Raw genomic sequence first — 21,511 nt, forward strand, 5'->3', positions numbered from 1 at the left:
GTAAACTGAAAATTCATGGGGAATCAGAAGAGAGGAAAGAGAATGAGCGGTGCAAAATCCAAAGTCTGGGAATTAGAGGCCAGATATTTAATGCCAGCCCTGTGCTGCCCCAGTTGCACAGATGATGGGGGAAATAATCCAATGTATGATTTGTTTTTGCACAGAACACGTCAGGAGAATGAGCAGCAAGAATTGTGCACTTGTCAAAGGTTACCTGGTGCCTTTCTAGGACAGGGCAACACCTGAGGAGGGGGAAAAAGAGCAGATGACAAATACAAAAGTAGAGCAAAGGAAGTCTAGGTGAAAATACTGTAAAACTGGCTCATAAATCATAGTTTAAAATCATTTTTTCATCAGTAAGTTCTCTTTGGTAATGGACTGGAAGGATGCATGGATTTCAGCATCACCAAGTTCAATGAGGACAAATACAAGGCTCTGCTCCCAGACTGGGACAATCCCCAGAATCTGAACAGACTGGGAGATGGAATGGGAGCAGTCTTGCAGAGAAAGATGTGGGAATAGCTGGTGGTTGAAAAATTGACATGATCTGGCCATTTGCACTCAAAGCCCAGAAAGCCACCCCTGTCCTGGGCTGCATCAAAACCAGAGTGAGCAGCAGCTGAGGGAGGGGATTTTATCATACCCTGAGTTCACATGATCTTCCTGGATCCAGGACTAACCAATAAATTTCAGGAATGGGCAGAAGATATGATTAGAATTCAAAGGGATCTTGTTAAAATGGGGAGACACTGTAAGGAAAAAGGACGAAGCCAAATAACAAAAATATAAAGTTCTACAGTTAGACATAAAGAATAGTTGGCAATTTCCTGGGCAGAAGTCCTCAAAAGAGAAATAAACAAACAAGAAAAGATACTGAGGGGTGCTGGGGACAAAGACAGCACTTTTGAGATAAAATATTGTGTCCAATTTTGAGCAACAAATCTCAGGGGGACCACCTGGAGACAGCTCAGAGAAAAGCCATGGGAATGATCAAAAGTGTTAGATACACAGCCTGATAGGAAAAAATAGGAATTTGTGTGTTTGTTAATGTAGAAAAAGCAGGATGTGTGGGGTTGGAGAGGTGGGGGGCACACAACAGATGTGATAATGCTCTTCTGACAAGTGGAACTGATGCAAATAGGAAGGGAATAACCTGTTCTGCACATTGCCCCTCCACATGACAGAAATTCATGGACTGAAACTGCAACAGGAGACATCTATATAAGAAGTTAATGATTCAGGTTGTTGATCCTGTCTTAGAGCTGAGAAGAGGATTTGATGATGTTTAAAGATTGCTCTTTACTCCACTTGTCTAAGATTCAATGCAATCAATACAAACCCTGGAAATCAGAGAGAGAGAGGGATTGTTTCAGAACGCAGCCACAAACTCCCCATCAGCTCCAGTCACTAAACTGATTAAATCATGCACCTCTCCCTCAGCCTTTCCAGGTTAAGACAAATTCAGCAAATCTCTGCTCTGTTAAACATCCTCGTGCACCAAAAAAAAAAAAAAAAACAACAAAAGGTGAAGCTCAATAAGCTTTAACCAACTTATCAATAGCCACAAAGACACTTTCTGCCATTAAATAGCAGCAGATAACAATCAGATAACAGCAAGGAGCAACAGCATCTGCAGCAGGGAACCCTGACAACAGCGTGCCATCTATCAGCTGTGTGTGACAACAAACCAGAGCCAGCCCCTGTCCCAGGGGCTGCATTTAGAAACCATCAAGCACATCTACAGTGACAGAGCAGATACTCCTGCTCTTACAAACCCACCAGTCACTCAGCAGAGAAGTGAGTTATCCTGCCTTCCTTCCCACCTGCATTGCCCCTTCCCCAAGGAAATGCTAATTTAGGAGAATTTGGCTTCAGCTCTCAAGTTTATTAGAAAGTTTTAAGCATTTATATTCAATCATGCTCAGCTTGTGCTCCCTGAGTTCAGATTAGCTTTCAATGGGCTATTTTAATTTTGTTTTAATTTGCAAATGAGGCAAGTGAGAGTCTGTGACAGTGTTCACAGGGGTTCTTGGATGAGGCAAGAGACGAGAATGTTGACTCCATGTTCAGAAGGCTTGATTTATTATTTTATGATATATATATATATTACATTATACTAAAAAGAAATAGAAGGAAAGGTTTCCTCAGAAGCTAGCTAAGAATAGAATAGAAAAGAATGATAACAAAGGCAGCTGGCTCAGACAGAGAGTCCAAGCTATCTGGTCTGTGGTTGGCCATTAATTGTAAACATTCAAAATGGCCCAATCACAGACACACCTGATGCTTTCCACAGCAGCAGATAACCACCGGTTACATTTTGTCTCTGAGGCCTCAGCTTCTCAGAAGAGAGAAAATCCTAAGAAAAAGATTTTCACAAAAAGATGTCTGAGACAAGAGTCTAGATTGAAGGGGGGATGGCTCAGCTCATTCCCAGCCACACACTGGTGTCTCTGGCTCCAAGGATGAAGCTCTGGAAAAGCTGGATGGATCTAGGGAGGTGGGGAAAGAGCCGGAGGAACTGGGGAGCTGCTTTCAGACTGAACATACCTTGAAAAGGCTGCAGCTTACTGTTAACACTGCAGGTAATTAATTGCTTTTTCCTTTCAAGGAATTTCAGATTGGCAAAAGAAATAATTTCCCAGCACAGAGGAATTTAGACCCGTCATATCTCACATTATGATTTGTCATAGAGTACGATGCAGAATCATAGAATCTTTAAGGCTGGAAAAAAGCAAAGACCATCAAGTTCAATCTTTGACCAAACACCACCATGTCCCCAAAACCATATCATGAAATGCCACATCTATTCATTTTTTGAACACTTCCAGGGATGGCGACTCCATTACTTCTCTAGAAAGCTTGTTCCAATGTCTGATCATTCTTTCATTGAAGAATATTTTTTTAATATCCTCCCCTGGTGCAACTTGCAACCATATATATTTGATTTTTTTTTAATACTAAGTAATATCAAAATACTTTTATCAGGCCTTAATGAACAATGCTGAAAAGTCACTGAAGTAGTTCAAACACTTCTAAAAGCAAGATGAAACATTCATGTTTTGGGGTTTGGGCTGGTGACAATAAGTTCTCACTGTTTTGACTCTTTGGCATAAATTCATGGGTTTTCCTCTCTGTCCAGTGGGAACTCTCTGCCAACCACAACTGCACCATGGTAATATGAGGAGGCAATTTAGAACAGAAATGGAAAAAAGTTTCAGTTACCACAACCAAACCCAAAAAACATAGAATTATAGAACATCCTGAGCTGGAAGGGACCCATCAGGATCATGAACCCAACTCCTGGCCCTGCACAGGACAGCCTCAAGAGTGACCCATGTGCCTGAGAGCATTGTCCAAAGGCTCCTTGATCCTTTAAATTTGGGCCACCATCATGTCCAGCCAGCCTCAGCTCAGCAGAAAACTGAACTAACTTCCCTTTGCATATTTTGCCCATGAAAGACCCCAAGCCATGCCTGCAGAGCAGCTCCTGCCTTTGAAAAGTGTGAAATGTCAGGAAGCAGCCCCCCTCCCTCAGCACCATCACACCCTGCCACATTTTGATTTATTGGGCTCTCAAAATGGTTTATTACAGGAGAGTGTTCCTGCCCTGATTCCCACCCTTACACGGGCACTGAACCCTCACCTCTGTCTGAAGCCTCTCTGAGTTTAGGTTTGTATCTCTGCAATCTCTGCATTGTGGCTTCTTTTTTTTTAAACAGAAAATAGATTGCCATAAATTTTGCCCTTTCAAGTGTTTAGTGACAGAGTGGAGTTGCCCTCAGTCACATCTGTTTATCCTGGTAAGCACATTTATAAAGTGATTTCCCATCCTCGTTATTCTGTCAATGGCATTTCACACTGCAGCTGCTTTAATGCAGCACTTTATCACTTGTCCTGAGGGCTGCTGACAGCTGCCAATTTCAAGGCTTCATTCCAGTCTTAATTTTCTTCTTTTCCTTTTCTTTGCCCTCACTCCCTTTCCCTATCTTGCCCTTTATTTCCAGAAGAAAGGGGAGTTAGATGAGTGCAACGAACGCTGAGGATTTCCTCTCCCCTTTAACACAGAGACATTATAATCCCATAATAATCCCATAATGTGAAGTGTGTTAGCAAGGAAAAGTAAAAACTCAGGAGAGTTCAGCTACATTTCACTTGACTATTGCACTTTTCATCTTTTTGTTTTTTTTTTTCTGAAAAATTCTCCATTAATGCTCCTGGGATAAAATTTCCCTGCTCCCTTGCTATGCAGAAATTGGACTGTTCATCTCCCAGGGAAAGTACTTTGTGTCCTTGATTGCTGCGATCCTTCTGCCATCCAGAAATACCTAAATCAAACCAGAAAAGGCTACAATCCAGATCAAAGCACAGGAGGAGAGAAATTTTACTCAAGGGATGCTTTTTTAACCTCCTTGAGACAGCTCCTTTCTTGCCACAGCACTTGTATTTCATAAAACCATAGAATCATTTAGGATAAAAAAAAACCTTTAAGACCATTGAGTCCAACCATTAACCAAGTACTGCCAAGTCCACCACTAAACCCACGGCCCCAAGTGCCACATCAACACATTTTTTAACAGCTCCAGGAATGGTGACACAACCACTTCCCTGTTCCAGTGCTTGATAACCCCTCTGTGAAGAGTTTTATTTCTTGATATCTGATCCAAACCTCCCCTGGCACATCTTGAGCCCATCTCCTCTTGTTCATTTGTTCCTTTGGAGAAGAGACTGACCCCCACATCAGTCTATCCATGACCATCCAAGGAAAATTTTTAGGGTCTCAGTCTGAGTTTGCTCAGTGTTCCGGCAAGGAGAATTTTACATACCAAGAAAACTCCACAGGAGCCTGTTCCAGTGCCCAACCACTCTCTGGGGGAGGAACCTTTTGCTAATATCCAACCTAAACCTTCCCTGACACAACTTCAGGCCATTCCCTCAGGTCCTGTCACTGTCACCAGAGCAGAGATCAGTGCCTGCCCCTCCTCTTCCCCTCACAAGGAAATTGTAACTACAGTGAGGTCTCCTCTCAGTCTCCTCCAGCCTCTCCTTATGTGGCTTCCCCTCCAGAGCAAAAATAATGTTTTGCCAGCACCAGAAATGTTGGCCTGGATGAAGATGCTGTCACTGCTTTGCAAGGTCCCATCAAAGTGGGTCTCACATCATTCTGCAAGACCAAAAGAAAAATTTTCATCTTGACATGAGCCAACCATTCTCTTACTCAAATTTTCACTTAGTTTTATGAAATAGTAAAAACAATTTTCTTCTTCTGAGCTGCAATTAATATGAGATCCAATTACTGGGATTTTCTTCCAATGGAATCGATTTTTTTGCCCATATTGTTGCTGGAATGTACAGTCACGTTGGTGAAAAAGGGCAATGTGCCAGGATATTACTTAGATAACCCTGGCATGCTTAAATGGAAGGTTTTTCATCTGTTCAATTAAAAGTACACATCAAAATCAGGGCATTGTTTTTCTCTGATTTCATTATCCAGACTGATGGCTTATAAATGCATTTACTCACAGGATCATCAGTCTGTGATTATCAAGAGAACTGAATCATAGAAAGGTTTGGGTTAGAAGCCAAAACCATCTGGTTCTGCCATACTTTGAAGAGGAAGCACAAAACAAGTAGGACAAGAATGGTGTCTGAAAAACAAATACTTGTTAATTCCTTGAATACTTCCAGGGGTGCCCCATCCCTGGAATTATTTGGGCTCAGGTTGAAGAGGGCTCTAAGAAACCTGGTCCAGTGGGGGCATTGTTCTAGGGGGCAAGGGGGTTGGAATTAAATGATCTTTAAGGTCTCTTCCAATTCTATCTCTTCTATTATTCTCTGATTTTTATGATTCTATAGATGCAAGTTCAAATTTTAAAAAAATTCAGGTGACAAAAATCTTCTCAACTCAGACAAAAAGGGAGGAAGTGCTCTAAGACATGCGGGTGACAGAAGCTGGGATGCATCACTGCCACTCAAAGAAAAAGAAAAAAAAATCCACAAAATCGTATTTTGTCCAAACAGTCTGGTGAAGAAGCAGCCTACAGGTATCACTGATTATGGATGGATGTTTGAGCTTTTGAGATAAACAACAGGAAATTCTATACAGTACATTAAGAGAAAGTTGATCATGGGTCAGCTCATGATAGAACAGATGTCTAAAATCACAGTGGATGAATAGTGTTCTAAAAGTGTGTTTTCATAGATTATTTTGAGACCTTAAATTGAGGCAGACACATCTACACCCTGGAAATCTCCAGTTATGGAAAAAATACCTTGGTCTGGGTGACAAGAAGTCCTAATGACCTGCAGAATCCCCCTGCGCTGCTAACAGGAACATCTAATCCCTGTTTAGGAACAAGCCCTGTTGCAGATTGCCAGTTACAAACAACTGAGCTTTACAGAAAGTCCTGGCTGTTTGAATGATGGATAGAGTAATAAAACCTTACACATCATGGCAAAATGGCTAAAACAGAACAAAACAACAAAGCACATGCAAGGCTGTGATAGCCTAGTCCTTGTAAGGAAAAGCACAGCTCAGTCAGCCCTCACAATTCTTTAAACGAGTAAATAACTCAGTGCAAATGAAAAAGAAAGTGTAAACCAGCTGCTTTAATGTTTTTTTTTCAGATTGTAGAGGTCTGTGATGTTGTCACTTCTCAGGTGACTACAGAAGGTAACTACCATGGAGAGAGGTACAAAGCAATGTCAAATGCAAAAGCAGGTCAGGAGAAAGAAGAAAGGGGGGAAAAAAAAAAGTAATAAAAACCAAACAAAAAACCAACCCAAAATTAAAAGTAGGTCAGTTTTCATCCTGACAAAAGCTTAACAGCCAGCTTCCTCTAGGTATTTTGCTGGATGCCACGTTGTTAAATATATATATATATATATAAATGATCCAGGAAGGTGAATCTGTGGTTGGGAGAGGAAATTAAAAAAAAAAAAATCCCAAAAACGAAGACCAAAAACACCTCAATCTGTCATCATGATAATCCTGCAAATTCCATGTTAACATGAAAGCTCTATTCAGGTGCAGAAGACTGTGACTTTTGGTGAGCTCCCTTGGGGCAGAATTGGATACAGAATTATCAACAAACACAGGACCACCTGAACAATCTCACCTGGGGGCTACACAGGTGAAGCAGACACAGTTATCAGGGGTTACAGGTAAAGCCAAAATCTCCAGGCAAGCCTTGAGACTGGAGGATGGAAAAACAGAACATGGATCTGAGTCGGGCTGCCTGGTGGGAAGCAGGTGTACCCAAAACCTAGGGAGGACCTGGCTAAACATCACCAGGTCTCAAAATACCCTAAGACGTGCCCAAATCCAACCAGACTGAATTTGGGCAGCTGAGTTTGGACCTTGTAGGATGTGCCAGCTGGATGTTAATGCCAGGCTGCATCCAGAGCAACGCCCAGTGTGCAGGGCATGAGAGGACATTGTCTGGAAGGGATGGAATAATGAATTCCATGGACTTGGTGTCACTGTCATATCTTCTGGAAAAATCTCTTTGCCCAGGATTCTTCTCCTGGGAAGCTGAGAAACCTCAGAGAAAAATGAAAATCATAATTATCTGATTGCTTCTCCAGTGTTTTGCTGCCTTGGAATGTGGTTGGAGATTGTTTATCCAACAGGTGGTTGTTTGTTTGGTTTCATGTGAACTGTTTTTCCTTAATGACCAGTCACAGTCAGGCTGTGTCAGGACTCTGGAAGCAGTCACCAGTTTTTCATTAGTATCTTGTTAAGCCTTGTAAGTATCCTTTCTCTATTCTTTATGTAGTTTTAATATAGTAACATCAAATAATAAATTGGCCTTCTAAGAACAAGATTCAGAGTCAGATTCATCCATTCCTCCTTTGTCCTGGGGACCCCAAAAATACCACAGACTTGGTACACAAAAGATGTAAAAGACAAAGCCTGGGGGGCAATCACAGGGCAGAACCAGACTGCATTTCAGTAGTCAGGCTCATCAAGACTGGACAGGGATGTTGCAACATCAGAAGGTGCTCAGGACTTCCAATAACACAACTGTGAGTGATGTCCAACACCAATGAATGCAGCTGTGAGAGGGGGAAATGAAAATTCCTCCTTCAGTGTTGCAAAAGTCTCTGGGACAAGGTGAGAGATGAGAATTGACTCCAAGTTCTCAGAAGGCTGATTTATTATATTATCATATTATATTAAAAGAAAATTATATACTAAAACTATATTAAACCATAAAGAAAGGAATACATCAGAAGGCTGGACAAGAATGATAATAAAAACCTGTGACAGACTCAGAGAGTCTGACACAGCTGAACTGGGATTGGTCATTAATTAAAAATAATTCACATGGAACCAATCCAAGATGCACCTGTTGGTAAGCAACCTCCAGACCACATTCCAAGCAATCAGATAATTATTGTTTACATTTCTTTTCTGAGTCTTCTCAGCTTCTCAGGAGAAAAACCCCGCTGAAGGGATTTTTCATAAAATATCACAATGACACTTCAACTCCTGAGACTCCACATTTGGCACACAAGTCCAGCAGAGAGGCTTGAGCAGCCTAAGGAAAACCATTCCTTGATGCACTGGAGCCTTCCAGACAGCAAACAAGGTATGAGGACACACAACGCACCAGACACTAAACAACACAGGGCTGGCAGCACTTCCCAACTTCAGCCTCACTTGGGAGGAGAGGATTCATTTATCCCTGTGCTAAAACAACACAGCCAGAAAGTGCCAGCACCTTGGGGGCTGACAGGAACAATGTGGCTGAGGCAGAGGGCATTTCAGTGACACTTCTGACCCCAGATTTCAGATTTTCTATTGTCATCTTATTGCTAAAGTTCCATACCTTCTTGGTGATTTCTCATGGGCAGCTCCTCACAGCACAACCAACAAACACCAACACACTCCTCAAGCAGCTAACCCACTCCTTTATAGCACTCATCCTCACTGGACACAGCTGTGGCCTGTTAAGGGCAGGCCTGCTGCTAATCTTTGGTAATTAGTGCAGCTGCAACTCCTCAGGGAGGAGATTACCTTCTGCACTATCTTTATTTTCTTACATTCTATCCTCCCCACAGGGGTCCTGACTCACCTCATTTGGAGGTCACCAAACATCAGAGAGCCTTCAGCACCATCTGAGAGGGCTGAGCCATCTACTCAGCCACCCACTCGACCCAACAGAGAAAACCCATCTGGAAAACAAAGTGCTGGTTCCTCACAGCTCCTCCCAAGCTATTGTGGCAGCCTCTTTGATGGCACACAACAATAGGTGCTCCAACTCCATAGAATGTGGGAGAAAAAGAACAGCAAGAGGTATTTATGTAATGGTTTCTAACCCAAACCTCATTGCTCCCACACAGAGCGCTGCAAAAGTCATCAACACCAGGTTCAGAGGGCGTGGGGGGATGGAGAAGAAGAAAAGAGAGCTCAGATGGAGCTAGATTTGAAGCCTAGACTGTTCTCCATGGTGTAACAACTGCAGGGGTTTGGTGGGGATGTACTGGTGCCCTGGGGACATCAGAGCTGTAAAAACTCCTGATATGGCACTGTCCCCAGTTAGGAGATGATTTGATATTGGAGATTTTCTTCTTGCCCCTCAGCCTATTCCAGACCTTCTCTGGGTTTCACAGATTCCAACCCTAAAATCCTTCTGGACTGCCTGCAGCAATGATGGTGATTGCTCATGATCCCATGAGGTCTTCTCAGCTCTGGGAGCACACAGCAGCAAGGAATCCCAAAAATATTCCATCTGCCTGCTTCCCACCCCCCAGCAAAGGTCCAGGGTAAACAGGAAAGAACCACTGCAGCCTGAGATTTAGGGGATAACATGATACCTTGAGGGAGGGACAAGGACAGAAAAACATTGAAAGATGATCTAGTGTGGCAAGATCTGTTTGAGTGTGGCTGTAAAATACCTTGTGCTCCTGCAAAAACACCCAGGGGAGAGGAAAAGCTGTGCATGACAGAAATGCTGTTCATGCTTTTCCTTGGAGGAGTTTGAAAGTCATTCAAAAGGAGAGACCAGTTCATTGACAGCATGGCAGTCAGTGGATCCATAACAATTCCCCATAGCTGGGGATCCACCCTAGAAGCAAATTACCCACTCACCAAATTCCTGAAGTTTAGTTAGGGAATACCACCCATATTTAAAATCTACTCTTTTATGAGAGACTCTCCTTGGGTCTCTCCTATGAAGTGACTCAGAACAAGCAATAATCTTCCTCCTGCCATCCAAATAAAAGGAAGGAAGTTCCTCTAAATCTTAATAAGCAAGCTGTAAAAAGTTGTGACATTCAGCAGCACCTGGAGCTGAATGGGAAGATGCAGGAGTAAAAGACACAGAGTCCTTAATCCTCAGACAGGGAGACAGGTGACTGGTGGAGAAATGCACAGCCAGTTCCCTGCTTGCATTTAAAGCTCTTTATTCCCTGGCTCAGCAATTCCGCTGCGGCATTTATTTTTAATGCTTTATTTTTGCAATTTGACTTTCTAATGGCAACACCTGAAGTCACCTTGCTTAACCCTTCTCAGTGATATAAATTGGAAAGAACATCAGGGGGAAACTACTGAGGGAACACGACTCAGCCCTGTCAGACTTCAGTAGGAGGTGACTCCCTCCTAAGCAACCAGCACCAAAGGTACAGGATTTCCTTTTATTTCCTCCAGATACACTCAGGATAGAAGGACTTAGTCCAAAAGTCCTTGCATCCCAATGCTAAGGCAGAGGAGTCAGGGGGTTTGCTCTCAATTTCCTTCCGCCCGCCCCTCCCATCCCTACTTTACATTTTTGGATGCATTTAGCAAGGAAAAAGAGGATGGGGAGAAATACCTTGTGTGACAACTGAAATACTCCAGAAAATTCATTTTTAAGGACTGTTTTAAAGGATCATGCCAAATACAGAAGCTGGTGCTTACAGAGTGACTTTTGGATCTGGGCTGCTCACAGCACCCAGTAATCAAATCAGGCTGAAGGACTGAAGTTTGCAGCAATTTGCAGGATTTTTATAGAGACTGTCAAAACAGGATTACATATGAAATTCTGCTGAATCACCGCTGATCAAGACATCCTTCACTTTGCCTCTTTACTGGTCTCCCACTCCTGACTGCCCCCACCCCATGCTAAAAATTCCAAAAATAAAGAGTCACTTCTGCTCTCACCTGAATTTTGTTGAGAAACACACAAATCCCTGGAAACCACAGGAGGGAGACTCTTCAGGAGCAGTTGTGTCTGTTTTGGGCAGTGGGCAGAGCACATGGGGTGTTTTGTGCAACCCCCTTCAGCTGCAGTGATTCTGGGCAGCTGCTTTCTTGTCTGAGACTGAACCATCTTAAATTAATTCAATCCCTGTTAAATTGAAGTTTTCTGAAGGCACTTTGGTTCACCTCTTTGGTACAGGTGACAGAGCAGCTGAAAAGACTCCACTCTGAAGGAAAATAAAGCCCAACGTGCAGACCAGACCCACTTCTTAGAGCAGTCCACTGCCTCTCTGGGCTAAAGATGTGAAAAGAAGAAAACTTCCTATCCTGCTACAACCATCAGATTATTGTCCATTATTAATTTTTTTCCTGCTAGATAGAATGAAGTTGCAATAAAAAAGACAATCAAGAGACTTCAATGGCTTGGCATGACTGATTAAGGGATCAGGGACACAAGCAGTGTTGTCCTCTATTTTCCTAGGAGGTTGCAGTGAGGTGGGGTTTGGTCTCTTCTCCCAAGTAACAAGCAGTGGGCAAGAGGAAATGGCCTCAAATTGCACCAGGGAAGGTTTAGGCTGGATATTAAAAAAAAATACAATTCCCAAAAGAGTTGTCAAGTCCTGGCACAGCTGCCCAGGACAGTGGTGGAGACATCATCCATGGGTGATTTAAAAGAGGTTTATATGTGGTGCTTGGGGACACGGTGTAGTGGTGAGTTTGGCAGTCAGATCAACAGTTTGATTGATGATCTTAAAGATCTTTTTCAACCTAAGCAATTCTATGATACTGTAATTCCTCAAACTCACTGGATTTGTGGCCAGTTCCTAAAATTGGTTAGGCAAAGAGAGAGTAGCTGCTACTTTTAAGCACTGGTCTTGCAGATGAAGTGGGTTTTTTTCCTACATGAGGAACTAGCAGCCTTTTCAAAGTGTGTAGGAGCTCTCAGTGCTGCATGAGATTCAAAGTTGCTCCTCCTCAACACCAACAGATATCTGGGCTCTCACCACTTCCAGGAGAGAAAAGGGTCTGCCAAGGACCATGAGTGGGGCAAAATGAGCAAAGATTCCTTTTGCAATAAAGCATAGTTCAGAAAATCAGCACATGCTGATCAAAGTCACTGGTGTCACTATAGGATATGAGATAACACAATGTGGACACGCAGCTTTCTGACGGCACAAAGAGAACTTTTAATTTTTGTCTCCAACATTTATAGATTTTCAAAAGTGACAGTGGATTGGAGGGTGGCAGTGCCACCTCTCCAATGACACTGGACAAACTAACAGTCTGTAAGATTTCTCTTCTTCTAGAAAAGAACGCAAAACAACAAGTTATTTACAGAAAGCGTGTGAGAAAGTTTGTCATGAGAATGTAAACATCAGAAGGCTTAGAAAATCTTTAAAAATCGGGGTGACACTCCAGCACTCAGCTCTGAGCACTGAATCCTTTGAGCACATCTGTCTCAGGCCCACAACACCCAGAAACTCATCTTTAACCCCTCAACACCACATTGTCTGACACAGCTGACATTCACCTGCAGGCTTCCCCTCGCGTTTGTTTCATGTCTGCAAGCACAGAGCAGGTCTTTCCCCCCTGCCCTCAACTCCTGCAACCTCATCTTCACATCTGAAGATTTTTCAGAGGTTCTCTGTCTCTGACAGAGCAATCTGTGCTTTCAGAGAGGCTGCTGTTCAGCATCTCCTGATAAAGTCATGATATCATGGGTGAAACTTCATATGCCAGAGATTCCCCCCCTTGCAGGGAAGATCTGCCTTCAGTTACAAATGAGGATCGGTGTTTTCCTTGAGCTTCATCCAAACTGAGTGGATGACAGCGTGTTTTCTGAAGAGCACATTCCTTCTGCCTCATAATTCAAACAGGGAGAAAAATTAGAAGCTAAATATGCCAGATCTTGTATTTGGATCTTTCATCCCAGCACAGTCTGAAGAGAACTGGGTATGGAAGTACAGAACAAGCAGCATTTTAATCCTGGCACTGATCTTGACTCTTTCCCAGGCCTTAAGCAAGGCATTTCCATTTCTATGGAGCTCCACTGGCAGAGAAACAATCCACAATGTCTCAGTTTCTCCAGCTGTGAAGTGGGAATAGGAGCACGGTGAGAAATCCATGGCAGCTTTCATCCCTCATGGGAGAACTGACAAGGAAAGATGAAATTCAGGAACATTTGCCCCAAAAATCAGCAGCTCCAAAGGCAGAGTTAAAAATAAGCAGATGTTTGTTGCTGTAGGCACAGCAGAGAATCATGGAATAGTTTTAGTTGTAAAAGACCTTAAAGTTCATCTTGTTCCAACCCCCTGCCACGGGCTGGGACACCTTCCACTATCCCAGGTTGCTCCAGGCCCCATCCAGCCTGGCCTTGGACACTTCCAGGGATGGGGCAGCCACAGCTTCTCTGGTGTCCTAGGGTAACTTTATGATGCTCGTATTTCCATTCATCTGTTTAGCCCAGAAAAAGTTTTGCACCTTTAAGATTGGTTCTGAGAGTGAAAGGGGAAGTGGGAAAGAAAAATTTGCTTTCTAGAGGAAACCCCTTTTGAGGTTTTTCTCCCAAAATTGCCCTAAATCAGGACATATGAGGAAACCCTCTGATGGCACACAGACCCACTGGGCACAGGGCACCTCAAAAGACTTTTCTTCCAGGGACACCCATCTTTCTGATGGGTAAAATATTCCTAATTATTTTCCCAAATAAACGGCAAATGTGGTATGAACAGAGGAGCAAAGCATGAACTCCTGCCCGTGGTGACAACGGATGGAAGAGGAGGGAGAATGAGGATCATTCTCAGGATCTCACACAGGCAGGGAAATAGAGATGTTTTGTCTTTAGATTGAAGCAAGATTAACACATGAACTTTTGGTAGCCCTCAGTGGTGCAGTCAAAGGAGGTGGAGAGATAATGGGATCATGAGATCACAGGATAATTCAGGTTTGAAAAGGCCACAGGAGAGCTCAAGTCCAGCCTCTCACTCGCAGCAGGACCAACTCTGAGGTCAGACCAGGTTGCTCAGGGGTCTATCTAAAAATTTGCACTGAAGGAAATATATTATAACACTAAAATTTGCAATTCCCCATGGCTCCTAGGTGAGTCTAATAGTCCTTGTGCCTCAAGTGAGTCATCTGAGAGCCTCAATGCAGATGGGAAGAGGTGACTTCAGGGCAGAGAAGGAAATGACAACCAGAGGAGACGCTCTGGGTAGATAAATGGCGAGCAGGGTGGTGGGGATAGACAGTTCAGTTCTGTAACATCCTCTTTCATAAAGGAGCAATTAAAAGTATTAAAGAACACCTGAATTAAATGAGCCTGCACAGTGCAGAGGGCATAAACTAATACTGTCTTTGTCATCAGCCTCTAAAATTTGACATTCATTGTTAACAATGTTAAGAATGTGATTTTCAGTCTAATTTCTGTGAGGATGTGGGTGAATATTCCTGTCAAGGATAATTTATAAAGGACCAGGCACCTTTTGGTAAATAGGAGGGGATGGGAACAGGTCTTGCTGTGAAATGTGGATTTCATTGTCCTTCTCAGTCATCTCTTCCCTTGTTACCTCTGTGGGGTCTTTTCAGTATCCTTGGTTCACTTCCCTCTCTGCTGAGCTCTAATGAGGGAGGGCTGACTCGCTTTCCAGTGGGTTCTTGAGATGCTTCAGGGCTTTGCCAACAGTAAATTTTATATTTCCATGACTTAAGGCTCACCTGCTGTTATCCTCCCCATCTTGACTGGGGAAAAAATCTTGATTTCCCCACCCAAAATAATTAAAAAATAAAGCACAGCACTCAAGTCAGGAAGGTAAGAAGCCAAACCTGCTGGGACAGCTCTTTAGACCTCTGCTAGAGGTTCTCAACTGGTTGATGGGCTATTGATGTCTATTGTCATTAATTAGCATCAGAGAACTAGAGAGTGAACCACTCTAACCTGACAGGTGAGAGGGTAATTCCCCTTTGAGGCAGCAAATCACAGCCACAGAAATTGCTGTGTGGATGAGGCATTTGATGTTTGTACTGTTTGTTCTAACAGAAATAGGGGCAAAATGTTGCCTTTGTTGAGACAGTCATCATCTGGTGGCAAAAACTTAGGCAAAAGTGCAGTAAATGGAGGAGAAAATTAACACATTCTTTTCACCAAAGAAATATTAACACTTAAGCAGGAGGATTTGCAGAAGAAAACCAATATTCCACCACCAGCACCGGAGATCTCTCTCTTTCCAGCTCTCTGCCTTATCAATGCACATTGACAGGCCATACATGAGACTTTAACTCAGCTCAGCTTCTGTGGATATAAATATGCAGATGTGTCTTCCTAAAATTCAGATGGTTAGCAAATTATGTGTGTCTCAGCACTATTTTCTCCTTCTGCAGAGGAAATACTTCACTTTTAGTGGGTTCTAAAGTCCATCCCTATTCAGCAAAGCTTTTAAGACACACATAAGGGATTTGCTGAATCCAGGCTTTCGTTACTGCCTTCTTCATGCAAGCCCACTGAAGGAATAGGGCATGAAGGAAAAGAGTTTAGGGCAAGACTCCCTGACACTAACAGGCTTTGGATAAGGCACTGGGAATGTAAGTGAGAAAAGGAAAATTATCTCTAGCACACAGTGGAAACCTCTCCAATTTAGTTGAAAACACTTCACTACACACAGTTTAGTCATAAGGTTACACCTGAGACAAGAGAAATTGCCTGGGGCTAAAAATGATTTGTGATATATTCCTGAAACCTGGCTGTCTTGCAAAGGGATATCCAAGGCTGCACACGTATCCCTGATGAAACACTGATTGCAAAAAACATACAAGCTCTAGTCATTTCCATGAGGAGAGGAAGAAATATAGTTTTAGCTAGACAAGAAGAAAAAGTTTGGGCTTTTGCATGCGGTCACAGCAAAAGTGATGTGTGAGCAGAAAGGAGATGATGAGAGAATCTTCACAATGTGTTACCGTGGTATTTAATCTCTTGCCTCTCTTGGATGTAGTGGGATTAAGGAATGGATGGATGTGTATTGATATATTTATATAACAGGAGCACTTAATAAAGAGTGGGAAAATAGAAAGAGAAGGAAATACAGCATGGGATGTGTTTGCTGTTTTAGTGATAGAACCTGAGGGAGCAGTCCGGAGCTGTGCCAGGGGAGGTTTAGGTTGGATATTAGGAGAAAGGTTCTTCCCCCAGAGGGTGGCTGGGCACTGGAACAGCTCCTCAAGGAAGTGGTCACAGCACCAGCCTGACAGAGTTCAAAAAAATTAACTTTTTATTTGGGAAAAGCTCTCAGGGACATTCTTGGGGGATCTGTGCAGGGCCAGGAGCTGGACTATGTGATCGCTGTGGGTCCCTTCCAGCTCAGGATATTCTGTGAGCCTGACAGAACCCCTGAATCTAAAAAGAATGAAACTTCTCAGATGTGCCTGGCATGACAGTGGCAGTTTGAAAGCAACATGCTAGAGATGTGCAGATTGAGTGGTTTTGACATGAAGGGAAGTCCCTTATAGCAATGCAGGAGTGTTGGAGGCCACAGGGGCACAGAGAGGGAGGCACAGTCAAATCAATATTCAATGGAAATGGCCACTGCAGGATTCCACTGGGATAGGCTGCTCTTTGTTCTCCAGACTTGCTAAGGCTTCTCCACATTTTCAAAGAGGCCAGCTGCTATTTTCACTACACCTCATTTCGCCCTCAGGCTTGCACAGTTTCCCACAAAATTCACCCTTAATTCACCTTGCTCTCCCTCTTCCCTAAATGTCAGTGAGGACTAGAGGAAACTTTTGTGATCAACTCATAAATCAATTGGGCTGCAGCTGTGCAAGGACATGGGAAATGCCTGTTCTCAGGCACTGAAACTGCACTTCATTGCATGCACATCATTAAATCCCCTTACCCTCTGAACAGTGTGGCTGCACCAAAACTGCCTCTAGAAAATATTACCTCTCAAAACTGTGTCAATAACTGGGTAAGCACTGGCTAATCTGGGTCAAAAGTCTGTCAGGATATGCTTAACAATTAAAATGTGTAATGTGCACGTTCTACTGTCTTTGCTGAGTTTAATTTACTAATGCAGGAATTATCTAGAAATTTTCCATCAGGACTTGTAATCTCTGAACTGGATCCATGGGGCTTTTTACACATTTCTTCTGTTCAGCTCTGGTACAACACCAAAATCCTATATACAGTCTGCTGCTGCAGGAGCAAAGAACTAACAAATGGGAAATAATTGAGAAGAGAGCGCTGAAGTGACTGAAAAGCCAAGGAGACCAACTTGTGAAGACGAGGATAACTGCTAGCATTTGAAGAGTTTAAAAGCCAAAAGGGAAGAAGAATTATTTGCAGGGTCCAGCAGAGTTTCACTAGGTGTAAAAAGCCGAGAATGAGAAAGGGATCTTTAGCAAGAACAGAGGGAAGCATTTCATCAACACCGAAGCCTGCTGGACCGTGAAATAGTCTCCCGAAATAAATGATAGCAGTCCTGCAGCTCAGGTCATTTTAAATTAGACTGGGCAGCATACTGGAGCTGGTTCTTTAGGGAACAACTCAATACCAGTCCCAGGGATGGCCATGTCAACCTGGCAGGCAGCTCTGCAGCTCAGGATAATTAGGGTCCCCAGTGCTGTCACGAGGAGAGCTTGACACTCACACGGCGCTGGATCGTTCACGGATGGTGCTTGTCATGATCTTGTGTTATTTATACATTACTCTGAGTCAAAAAAGCCTCTGTGAAGAGACAGGCAGAGCCCTCATAAGTCAAAGCCCTGGACTATTGAAGCTGATGAAAGGTATAAAATAGCTTGCACTAAACTCTCTAAACTGCAACCATCGGTGAGAGATTTTACCGAAAACAGCCCTCAGCAAGAAATGATACGTGGTAATGAGGGAACAAGGAACATGTTTGAACTAACAAACACACTCTGCCAGACTCTGTGGGGCTTTCTTTTGTTTTATTTTTATTGTGCTTCATTTTCTGTCTGCCTACAAAGGCTTGAGTGACAGGCGTGGAGGCTGGCATCTATCACTTCTCTTCAAAACAGATAGGGAATAAACATCAACATTTCTCAACAACGACCCAGAGGGAACAACCTCTCCTAAAAATAAAAGCATTTTCCTCACACCTGTTGCCACAACCTATCCATCTCTCCTTCTTTTTAGCCAAGGGATGTATCAACTAAAATGCAGCTCCTGGGATGGGTTTTGCTTTTCTCAGGATATCATGGAATCACAGAGTGGTTTGGGTTGGAAGGGACCTTAAAGATCATTTTGTTCCAACCCCTGTGCCATGGGAAGGGACACCTCCCACTCTCCTAGGTAGGAGAATGCCCACTCTGGAAGCAGAGCATGGGGATGGGAAATGCTGTGAGAGAGGGAAAGGCCACCTTGAGGGAGGTTTTCCTCAATTTCCTTTCTCACCACCCCAGGGTAAGCTATCTCCATTGGGGGGATAATGGGAGGCTTTCTGAATCAATACAGCATTTAGAATCTTTTTTTATAGGTCTTTCCAGTCACCAGCTGAAATTCTGTGAAGTTCCCCATTCAGTGCTTATCCATTTCTTAAACTTTTATCTCCTCCCATTTTTCAGATGACCACAGGTGCAAATGAAAGGTATGGGATGGTAAATTACATATATTATCTATATATATTTGCTATGACAGAGCTTGTGCCAGCACTGAGCACTGACAATGCACATTACAGTTCAGCTCATGTATTTCTGATGGCACATTTTACAGTGCTATATATAAAGCTGTTATGGCATCTATTATTCACTGCCAATACAGTTCAAGTTAAAATAGGTTTTATATAACAGTTCAAAGCAATATTTTAAGAAATAACACTTGTGTCAAGGCTGCTGTGTCCTACCAGATTTTGACATTTCCAAGCAATAAAGATCTTTATCCAAAATGTAAGGTTTTGGCGAGACATCTCCCTTGCAGACGTCTCTGGTTTTAATCTGCAAGCAATAGCAAAAGGAGCACATTTAAATAAAATGAACAGCCAGGTGAACTTTTGACTTGGCTGTTATCTGTCTAGGTGGAAACTGTGAACTGCAAAGTGCCTCGAGGGATGTTCCTGACAGAGAACAATGTCCCATTAACCCAAACCTCTGAAGAGATTTTGGAAAACACACAAGTGGGAAAAAGTCATTGGAACATTAAGAAAATGTCTATCATAGGCACAATTTTATATCTGTTTTTCAGGACACAAGGTGAAAAGAGGATTTATTTTCGGATTTCTTCAGCAATGAAGAAGGCTTTTCTTGCAAAAAGGGCAAATTCAGTGTCTCCTAAGAAAAAGTCCCACAACTGGTACCAGCCCCATGAGCTTCTCTAAAGTTGTGTGCAATCACAAGATGTGATGTTCTTTTAATGTCTCCTGTGCTACTCAAAATCTGCATGTTTCTGGTGCTGGATATGCAGCAACATGGAAATCCCAGTGAGACCAATCTACTTGCACAAAACAAGTTCTGCACAGCTCTGTTCTTCATTCTGGTCCCCAAAGAACAAAGGACAACAAATGCTATACATCAAATTGGCAATAAATTTGGTTTATTAGTTAAGTTTGACAGTTAGGAATAATGTGTCATTTTAACCTTCTTGGGTACTCACTGGTTGTGAAAATATACTGGAAAAAATTTGTTATGGTGACTGTGAGCTCAAGGAATCCTCTGTGTACCCACAATTTCTACAGAAAACAGGGAAGTTTTAATGTGCAAGATGAGTCCTTTCACAAGAAATATGCTCATGTGGGTCAACAAACAGAAAAACAAAACACAGTGAAAATTATTTAAAAGCACCATCTGCTTATTCAAATACAGCTGGGGAGAGGAACAATGCCGTCCAAAAAAACCTCATTTTCATTATATTTCTTTCAAAAGAGATGTTAAACAAAATACCATCGGTCCTAAATATTTTCCCCCTGAGGAGAAATGTTTAAACTACATTTGAAATAATGTTTGTGGAATGCAGCCCTCGTTAGAGGATGAACAGGGATCTTTGAGAGCAAAGCAAAATGGATAGAGGAGATGGGGAAAAAATGGGTAATTCTCAGGAAGCAAAAGCCTAAACATCATTAACGTCTTAAGCTGACTAAATAATTAATTGCATAAACTAAGCTATTCAGAGGTAAATTCATATTAGGCAGAAAAGTATCCAGGATCAAATCAACAGATACAAACCCTGCACAATACATGAATGTAGATTTTTTTTTTTAAGTTATTTAGGATTGTGATTTGGTTCACTTCATCCCCCTCAACTACCCCACCATGGGCACATGGTCCAGTGCAACTTGGCACAGAGACATCAGATTGTGGCACAGAAATGGGATTTAAGCAGCAAAATAAACAAATGTCTCTCCAAGGAGACACAACTGGACTTCTTGACTTTACAGAGGTGGTGGGCTTGAGGCAGTCTTTGGGGTTGTCATTCCTCACTGCCTAATGGGCAGCTACTAAATGTGGGGTTTTTTCTCTGAGGAGGACAGGGGCAATGTAAAGACAAACTAAAAAAGGCTCAGATCATATTTGAAACAAAAAGGGATCACAGAACCACAGAACCACAGAATGACTGAGGCACCACAGTGGGGTTATCTGGTCCAACATCCCTGCTCAAGCAGGGTCATCCCAGACAACTCAGCACAAGGTTCTGCTCAGACTGTTCTCACCTATCTCCAGTGAGCTGGTGGTGCTGCTCACAGGATCATTTCAGAAATACATTTGCTACCATCCCTCCTGAACACCAAAGTGCAGGAACAGCCCAAAAACATGTATTTTCTTTGCAACAAAGTTCCCTAGAGTTTTTTTCTGCTGGATGCACTGAGATCCATCAAAGTGCAAAATGACAATTCACAGCCAAAGATACCCAGTGTGACAATATTCATTGACAGTTTCACCCGCAGTAATGGACACAAGTCCACAAAGCTCATTCATCTCTGCTCAGTGGACCACAACACAAATTAGACAAACACTGACCTCAACCTGGTCCTGTAAAACTGTCAAAATTTCTGACTTGGAGAGCTGAGTCATATGTGGACATCACTATTTGCAAACAGGTCCCAGGCTCAAAGCACCAACCCCCAGCAGGAACTTTTGTCCCCTTTTTGCACTGTTAACTCAATCACAATTCCTGCTGTACTGCAACCCAAAATCTATCCTGATAAAATTAGCCCAATCCAATTAAAGGACAAAGTATAGCCCTTAATTAAATGTTCTGATTATTCTGAAGCCCTCTTTTTTTGGTTCATCTTGAGTTTAGGTCTGTAAAAGCATACAAATTAGGAAGGTTTAACGTGTTCTTGTTTTACCCATTTACCCATTTAAATTTAATTAACAAGAGTTTCC

General features: G+C 42.7%; 1 protein-coding gene across 6 annotated transcripts in view; it reads right to left on the reverse strand.

The window, feature by feature from the left end:
- TSNARE1 (t-SNARE domain containing 1) overlaps nt 1-21,511 on the reverse strand; it is a 469,756-nt gene that overhangs the window by 205,790 nt on the left and 242,455 nt on the right. The gene's annotated exons all lie outside the window — the stretch shown is intronic.

Source organism: Agelaius tricolor, unplaced genomic scaffold, assembly GCF_023055355.1.
Source record: "Agelaius tricolor isolate 1412-34295 unplaced genomic scaffold, bAgeTri1.0.p SCAF_2, whole genome shotgun sequence".
Lineage (NCBI taxonomy): Eukaryota > Metazoa > Chordata > Aves > Passeriformes > Icteridae > Agelaius > Agelaius tricolor.